The following is a 9,418-nucleotide window of genomic DNA, read 5'->3' on the forward strand; positions in this document are numbered from 1 at the left end:
CCCATCCTGAGGTATTCCTTGATATCATAAAACCATGGCTCGCCATCCATTTCTTCTTCTATTATGTTGCAGTAGGCATGCTGATCACGAACCTGAATATACAATGGGTCAACATGGATTTTGTCTGGATGGTGCAACATCGATGCTAAAGTGGCCAAAGCATCGGCAACCTCATTGTGAACTCTCGGGATGTGTCTGAACTCCACTGATCGAAATCGCTTGCTCAGATCGTGCAAACATTGTCGATATGGTATAAGCTTCAAATCTCGTGTTTCCCATTCACCCTGGATCTGATGTACTAGGAGGTCCGAGTCTCCCAAGACCAAGACGTCCTGAACATCCATGTCTGCAGCCAATCGTAGGCCCAAAATACATGCCTCATATTCAGCCATGTTGTTGGTACAATAGAAACGTAGCTGAGCTGTAACAGGATAGTGATGTCCTGTTTCTGAAATAAGTACTGCTCCTACTCCAACTCCTTTTGCATTAGCAGCCCCGTCAAAGAAAAGCTTCCACCCTGGTTCCTCATTCAGTTCTAACTCCTCTATATGTATCACTTCTTCATCAGGAAAATACGTCCTCAAAGGCTCGTATTCTTCATCAATAGGATTCTCAGCCAAGTGATCGGCCAATGCTTGAGCTTTCATGGCCGTCCTCGTCACATAGACAATGTCGAACTCTGTGAGTAATATCTGCCATTTTGCCAATCTTCCTGTGGGCATAGGCTTCTGGAAAATATACTTTAATGGATCCAGACGTGAAATAAGGTAAGTAGTATGTGACGACAGATAATGCTTAAACTTCTGTGCTACCCAAGTTAGAGCACAACATGTCTTCTCAAGTTGAGTGTACTTATTCTCATAGACTGTAAACTTCTTGCTGAGATAATAGATGGCTTGCTCTTTTCTTCCTGTGATGTCGTGTTGACCCAACACGCAACCAAACGAATGATCCAGGACCGTTAGATAAAGGATTAATGGCCTCCCCGACTCAGGTGGAACCAATACAGGTGGATTGGATAAATAACCTTTGATCTGGTCAAATGCCTCCTGACATTCTGCCGTCCATTCTATCGCGGCATCTTTCCTCAGCAATCGAAAGATGGGTTCACAAGTTGTTGTGAGCTGAGCGATGAATCTGCTGATATAGTTCAACCTTCCCAACAGACTCATTACTTCTGTTTTGTTCCTCGGTGGCGGCAATTCCTGGATGGATTTGATCTTTGACGGATCCAACTCAATGCCTCGCCGACTGACGATAAATCCTAACAGCTTTCCAGATGGAACACCAAATGCACATTTGGCTGGGTTGAGCTTAATGTCGTACCTTCGAAGTCTTTGGAAAAACTTCCTAAGGTCTGCTACGTGGTCTTCCTGACGCTTGGATTTGATGATCACATCATCTACGTACACTTCGATCTCTTTGTGTATCATATCATGGAACACAGTAGTCATTGCTCTCATGTACGTTGCCCCAGCGTTCTTCAAACCGAATGGCATTACCCGATAACAATAAGTCCCCCATGGCGTAATGAAAGCTGTTTTCTCTGCATCTTCTTCATCCATCAAAATCTGATGATACCCAGCGTAGCAATCCACAAAGGAGCCGATTTCTCGCCCGGCGCAATTGTCGATCAAGATATGGATATTGGGCAATGGAAAGTTATCCTTTGGGCTTGCCCTGTTCAGATTACGGTAGTCGACGCATACCCTGATCTTCCCATCTTTCTTTGGTACTGGCACCACATTAGCCAACCAATCAGGATATCGAGAGACCCGAATAACCTTTGCTTGCAGCTGCTTGGTTACTTCTTCTTTAATCTTCACACTCATATCTGTCTTGAACTTCCTCAGTTTCTGCTTGACGGGAAGGCATGCCGGGTCAATGGGCAATTTGTGAACCACTAGCTTGGTGCTTAAACCCGGCATGTCGTCATACGACCATGCAAAAATATCTTTAAACTCAATGAGTGCTTTGATTAATTCTTCCCTGATGCCAGGCTCAATGTGGATGCTGATTTTGGTTTCTCGGACATTATCCGCATCCCCTAGATTTACAGCCTCGGTGTCATTCAGATTAGGCTTGGGTTTCTCTTCAAATTGGCATAGTTCTCGGTTTATTTCTTCGAAGGCTTTATCCTCATCATATTCAGACTCATCGTCATAATCGATCTCTTGTATCATTAAATCAGAGTCAGATTGATTTATTAGACTAGGTCGAAGATCCGTCGTGCATGCCATGTCATTAGAACCAGTAAAAAGAGAACTGTTCAGAAAGAGAAAAGAATAAAACAAAATTAAAATGAGACAAGAAAAGAATTTTATTAAAATGCGGGGTAACAGGGTTCACACTTTTACAAGACAAAATAAGATTTGGATTACACCCTGAATAATCCGAAAAATAAGAAAGCAAAAATCAAAGCCTACTACCAGGACTCTCCCCGAGTAGGAAGAGGAGTAACCGTCCAATTGTTGGTTTTGGCCTCAGGCCCCATAAACTGTATGTCTGTTCCGCTGGAACCCTCTCCGACTTCTACCATATTGACATCAGTGAACAATCTTTCGAAGCTCTGATTCAGATCCCCGTCAATCCCAATCAATGGCCCGAGAACTTTCGGGACCGGTGACCCCTTGGCGCTTGCTCTAACAAAAGATCTTGAGAGACGTGGCACAGGTTTGGGAAGAAACCAAACTTTCTTCTTCATTTTCCGCGCTCGTTTTACATCTGCCGCAGTCGGTTTGAACCCCAACCCAAAGGTCTCCAAATTCTTGGGCAAGGAAACAGGTTGAACAATTCCCTGAAGTTCAGCTCCCAAGCCTTTTCCTGGCATAAACCCATTACCCAGCATTTCTGAAACCATCATAACCGTTGCGGAAGCTATCCTAGGATGCTGAATGATTTCACCCTCGGGGATCTTGTTTGCCGACACTGCATCAAAAATCTGGTAGACCCAGGGACCTTTGTCATCATTGGTCTCTATGAAGGGTACAATGGCGCCTCCTACGGTGCACGCAGTGTCCTCGCCGTGCAACACGACCTCTTGTCTATCCCACTCGAACTTGACCATCTGATGCAAGGTGGATGGCACTGCTTTGGCTGCATGGATCCACGGTCGTCCCAACAGAAAGTTATAAGATACCGTAGCATCTAATACCTGGAATTCCATGGTAAACTGGACTGGACCGATGGTCAACTCAAGTACAATATCCCCCACGGTGGCTGTTCCATTTCCGTCAAATCCTCGGACGCAAATGCTATTCTTTTGGATTCTTCCGTGGTCGATCTTCAATTGGTTCAGGGTGGATAATGGACAAATATTGGCACTTGAGCCGTTATCCACCAATGCCCGAGTAACTGCCGAATCTTCACATTTGACAGTTAGGTAGAGAGCTTTATTATGCTCTGTGCCCTCCACTGGCAGATCATCATCTGAAAATGTTACCCTGTTCACCTCGAAAATTTTGTTGGCAATCGTTTCCAGGTGATTTACAGAAATCTCATTGGGCACATGAGCTTCATTCAGTATCTTCATCAGGGCCCGACGATGTTCATCCGAATGGATTAATAATGATAGCAGTGAGATCTGGGCCGGTGTTTTCTTCAACTGTTCGACCACGGAGTAATCCTGCACTTTCATCTTCTTTAAGAAATCCTCAGCTTCTTCTTCTGACACAGGTTTCTTTATTGCAGCTGGATTGGGTCTTCTCAACTCCGCCGGAGCAAAACACCGTCCTGATCGAGTCAGTCCCTGCGCCTCACAACTATTCTCCTCCACTTGTTGTCCCTTGTACATCACCACTGCCTTCTCATACTTCCAAGGCACAGCCTTGCTATCAATCACTGGTGTTTGGACTACTGGTTTTATGATGACCGGTTCCCTGCAGACCCCCTTCACAACAACCACGGGTGCAGATGATGCTCCCGTTATTACCAACTTGGCTGGTTCTGGTTTCCTTGTAGCGGCAGATGGATTCTTCCCCAATATCACCACTGGCTTGACATCTTCCCCCTTCAACTGTACCCCTGCTTCCTCATTGATCGATTTTTCTTTCGGAGTGGCACGGATCATCATCACTGTCTGTGAGGGTTTCTTCGGCTCCCTCCTTCGTGCACAAGTTCGATCATGTGGGCTTCAGGGTGCTTTGGCAATGAGTTCTGGTTAATGTTGGGTGCCTCCGGTGCCTGTACCTCGATCTTGTTGGTATCAATAAGATCTTGTATTGCATGTTTCAGCCTCCAACATTTCTCGGTATCATGTCCGGGAGCTCCCGAACAATATTCACATCTTACCGAGTGATCCATATTTTGGGGTAAGGGATTTGGTAATCTAGGCTCAACAGGATTTAATAAACCCAACTGCCTCAATTTGTGGAACAAGGCAATATAAGTTTCCCCCAACTCAGTAAAAGTTCTTTGCCTCTGCAATCTTTCATTTCTGGCGGCCGGATTTCCCCTGAAACCCATCCCTGGAGGGTTCCTGTAGGCTCTTGGTGGTGGATAGGTGTTTTGTGGTGGTGGGTATGTGTTATGTGGAGGTGGGTATGTATTGTGGGGAACCGGCGTGCGCCATTGTGGGCGAACCGGAGGTTGGGTGTATGTCTGGGCTTGATGGACGGTGAAATGTTGTTCTTGTGGTTGGTAGTAGGGTTGTGGAGGGTAATTTGGAATGTGTGGGTAGTTTAGACGATGGGGTCTGGGTTGGTAATGAGGGGAAGGACCTCTAGATCTGGACCAATTGTCGGCCTCTAATGTCGTGACCTCCTCTCTCCTTTTCTTCCCTAGCGCACCTCCCGTGCCGCTCTGAATGGCCTGAGTTGTTGCCTTAATTGCCGAATAACTCAGGATCTTATTGGACTTAAGTCCCTCTTCTATCATACCTCCCATTTTCACCACTTCATTAAATGATTTGCCAACTGACGTCACCAAGTGACCAAAGTAAGTTGGCTCGAGAGTTTGTAAGAAGTAATCCACCATTTCTCCTTCTCTCATTGGGGGATCAACTCTGGCTGCCTGTTCTCTCCATCGGAACCCAAATTCCCGGAAGCTCTCTCCGGGTTTCTTCTCGAGCTTTAGCAATGTGAGACGGTCTGGGACTATCTCAAGGTTGTATTGGAAATGTCCTGCGAAAGCCTGTGCCAAGTCATCCCAGGTGTACCACCTGCTCGGATCTTGTCTTGTATACCACTCTAATGCCGACCCGCTCAAACTCTGGCCAAAGTAAGCTATCAATAGCTCATCTTTGCCCCCTGCTCCCCTCATTTTGCTACAAAAACCCCGTAGATGTGCCATAGGATCACCATGCCCTTCGTATAAATCGAACTTGGGCATCTTGAACCCTGCTGGTAATTGAACGTCAGGGAAAGGGCATAGATCCTTGTAAGCCACGCTGACCTGGTTACCTAACCCGTGTATGTTCCTGAAGGATTGCTCCAGGCTTTTAAATTTCCGCATCACCTCGTCCTGCTCTGGGCTCTTAGCCGGCTTTTCAATCTCCGCCGGGACCTCAAAGTGGGGATTATAGGTATGTGGCTCGGGTGCTTTGAATGTGAGTTCAGGGGGGTAATATTGTGTATCGTGAGCCTGAAACAGTGGCTCACTAGATGATCTGTGCAATGGGGCTGGGGGAGGTGCCACAAAGACGGGAACATTTGGTGGAGGAGGGTTTTGAGTGGGTGGTGGAGCTTGGGAATCATAAGCCTCTCTTCCCTGATAATAGTGATGGCTTGGGAAACTTGTTGAAGGACCGGGAGAGGGGTATTCCGGCGTGTGTACTGGTTGGAGGGTAGGAGTAACGGGTAGTTCTTGCCCCTTCTGGGCTCTAGCTAAGGCTATCTGCATTTCATTCATTTCTAGCCTCATTTTTTCCATTTTCTCCAGGGCTTCCTTCAGCATCTGATTGGCCGTTTTTTCTGACTCAACGCTGTTGTCTGACCCAGTCATGCTTTCTGGTATAGGACCTTTTGATCTTGTTTGATAATGGTACGGTGCCAGTACGCTCTAACAACTAACTGATATTGATTGGAAAAACAACAAACTTGTCAGTGTTAGAGTCTTAACAGATATTGTAATTGCACGTTAGGGGGATGCAATGCTCCTAGGCAGTTAATCATTTCTAACATGCTTTTGCTCTGACCGCATGCATCATCCCGGCTTATTTTTGCTCTGACAAATATATATTCTTCCTTTTTTTTTCTTTTTTTTTTAATTACGGTCGAATCCTATAGAGATTGCCTACGTATCGTGACTCCGCACGAATCAGACCAAGCGTAGTTCGTGCCATAAGAATTTTTTTTTTATTATTATTTTTTTTATTACTCAAGATAATGCTATTACAAGCCATCACAAAAAAACAAAAATACAGACTTTATATATATATATATATATATATATATATATATATATATTTGAGAATGTTTGAAGAAAAAAAACATATGGGTAGACAACAGACTCGAAAAAAACAAACAAGTGCAAGATTGAACTAAGGATACATTAAAGCTTTGAATTTTGGTGCCCGCGAGGCATCATTCGGCCTTTCCGCGGGCTTGGGGGCCAGGCTTCTTTGCAAGCTTTTTAGTTCCTCCATGATCTGATGGACATAACCCATGACTGAGGCAAAAAGGATATCACGAGGCATCTCTTCACATGTTAGGCACTTCGTGGTGATATAGCGCCCTATATCATTGATCCTACCCCTGATTCTATCCCTCTCTATGCACAGCTGTTCTATCCGTTGATTCTTTAGTCCCAATATTCGAGTATTGTCAATGAGCTGCTCTTGGAACCTCTCCATTTGTTCTTCCATCCGGGCTATCGACTCATAGCAGCGTTCTCTATCTGTTCTAGCATCCTGGGCTTGTTTGAGGACCCGATTATTGAGAATGGAGTTTATCTCTCTCAATGTCGCAACACTCATTTCGTAGTCCCTTTTTACTTGCCATAGGTGCTCTCTCCGTGATGTTGTAACTGTGGCCCACCTGACCCGCATTCTTGTTATACAAGCCTGGGATCTCTCCAAGTCTTCTCGGCTTTGGCTGACTTGATCTTTCAATTCCGCTATCAACCTTTCATCAGAGCGACGTTTCTGTCGGTCGCTATCACTCTTACCGACTTGGCGAATTCGGGCTTTCAGTGCCTGGTTTTCTTTGGCTAATTTGTTCTTCTCACCCTGCTCTGAGGCTACTTGAACGTTGTTTTCAAACATAAGCCTTTCAATTTGTCGCTTCAGCTTCCCGATTTCAACCCGGTAGCCTTCCTCTCTCACTAACCAGCCCCACTGTTCCTGCGAATCATCCGTAAATTGTTGGACGTGAGCTCTTTTGGCAGGCCTCTGACGAATCTGGAACCTTTTCCCGAACCAAACATCGTATTTTGGGTCTACCTCACCCTTAGCCAGCTCTCGAACCATAGTCTTGGGTTCAAGGAATCTACATTCGTGCCACAACTTTCTAATTTTTCCTTCGGGGAACACGACTCCTGGACTCAACTCAATGGCGTGCTTGCTTAGATCCTCATCAGTGGGAATTACCTGAAATCTTCCTAGTTGGCGCAGTACCCGATGAGGAGCATATGGCTGGATGCTACGAAGTCCCATCAAAAGAACATGACATTCCTCGGCCGCCATGTATATTACCTCAGTATCATTCAACCACCCAAATGCCCATTCAACTTGGTCGGCTGTTGTTGACCTCAATTGTGCAAGCCATGCTTCGACGCCTTCGGGAAATATGACGCCTGTCATTCGTTTCTCAAAGCCGCTAATGCAGTTTCTCTCAGTCAACCCGTGGTTCATGTATCCCACTCGGTGATGGAGGTGTTCTTGCATCCACAGCTGGAGTAACAGATTGCATCCCTGAAAGAACTTGCCTCCTTCTCGGCATATAGTTAAAGCTCGGTAGATTTCGGACAAAATCAAAGGAACCACAGTACTGTCGGTTCTTTTGATTGCAACATCGGCCATCCCTACAAGGCCTATCTCTATTTTTTTATCTTTGCGGGGACAGACCACAACTCCCAGAAATGCTGTGATAAATGCCAAAGTACGTCTTGCTTCCCACTTGATTCTGTTCCCAGTGTGAATTAATCCGAGGTTTGGTTCTTCCAAACCCTGAGGAATTCCGTACCGTTGATACAAGAATTGGAGAGTACAACATCCCTTCGACAAATCATCATTCTGCACCTTCCGACTAATGCTTAGCAAATCCAAGAACGCGTGCGGAGATACTGGTCTTGGTGAAAGTAAATACTGCCCTCTTAGTTTCCCATTCAACCCCGCATATCCGGCGACTTCCTCTAGTGTAGGTGAAAGTTCAAAGTCAGCAAAACGAAACACGTTGCGTGTTGGGTCCCAGAACGGTATTAGAGCCTCGATGATATCTGTCCTTGGCTTGATATTCAACAGATCGACAAAACCTCCCAAAACTCTTTCCACTATCTTTATACTATCCTTTCCCATATCATTCCACCACATGTGGAGTTGCGAAGGGACCTCGCTACACACTGAGAATGGTTCATTTTGACTTGTGCTCATCCTGCACATTTATTATAGTGATTAAAGAAGGAAAAACTTTTATTTGACTTAAAAACTATCTATATTCTAAAGAAATATTTTTTGGATTTTAATTTATTTTTTTTTTGTTTTTTTTTTTGAAAAAAAAAACTTTTAAGGAGAAAGGAAATATTTTTGAACTATTATTCTGAATTTATGAAAGAAATACTACAGAAAAAAAATATTTTTGAATTTTCTTTTGAATATCTTTTAAACAAATAATTGGGATTTTGAGATTAAAAGGAAATATTATTATTATTTTTTTAAAAAAAAATTGAGGTCTAAAAGAAAAACTTTCTAAAGAAGTGAGTAATGTTAAATATTTTTGGATTTTGTTTTTTTAATACGGTGAGCCGAAACCAAAGAGGTTTGCTTCTGATCTCACATCCGGTGAGAATCAGACCCGCGTAGTTCAGGCTATAAACTAACTAATTTTTGACAACAAACAAATTTTCCTTTTTCTTTTATAGCAAAAAAAACTATTTTCCTTTTTCATTTTTTTTTTTGAAAATAAAGCAAATTAAAATAAAAGACTTATTCCTACACACTTTCTGCTTTCTAGGCAAACAAACAATTCTAAAAGTAAAAATATATATGTTTTTTTTAAAAAAAAAATTCGGCAGCATTTCGACAGTACTTGGACACTGATTTTTCTAAATTAATCATCTAACTTTCCACTTGCTAATTTTTATTTTATTTTATTTTTTACACTCCCGAGACTCAAAAACCGGTCAACATGCAAGACCGAGCAAATAAATGCACATAAAACAAATAAGATGCATCAGGATGGTTTTTTTTTCCAGGTTGCTAGCCCTAGACGGACTCAACCCCTGTGTTGAGTCCCCTAAGTCAAAATGCACATGATGCAAATAA

The sequence above is a fragment of the Nicotiana sylvestris genome, chromosome 11 (assembly GCF_000393655.2).
Source record: "Nicotiana sylvestris chromosome 11, ASM39365v2, whole genome shotgun sequence".
Taxonomy (NCBI): domain Eukaryota; kingdom Viridiplantae; phylum Streptophyta; class Magnoliopsida; order Solanales; family Solanaceae; genus Nicotiana; species Nicotiana sylvestris.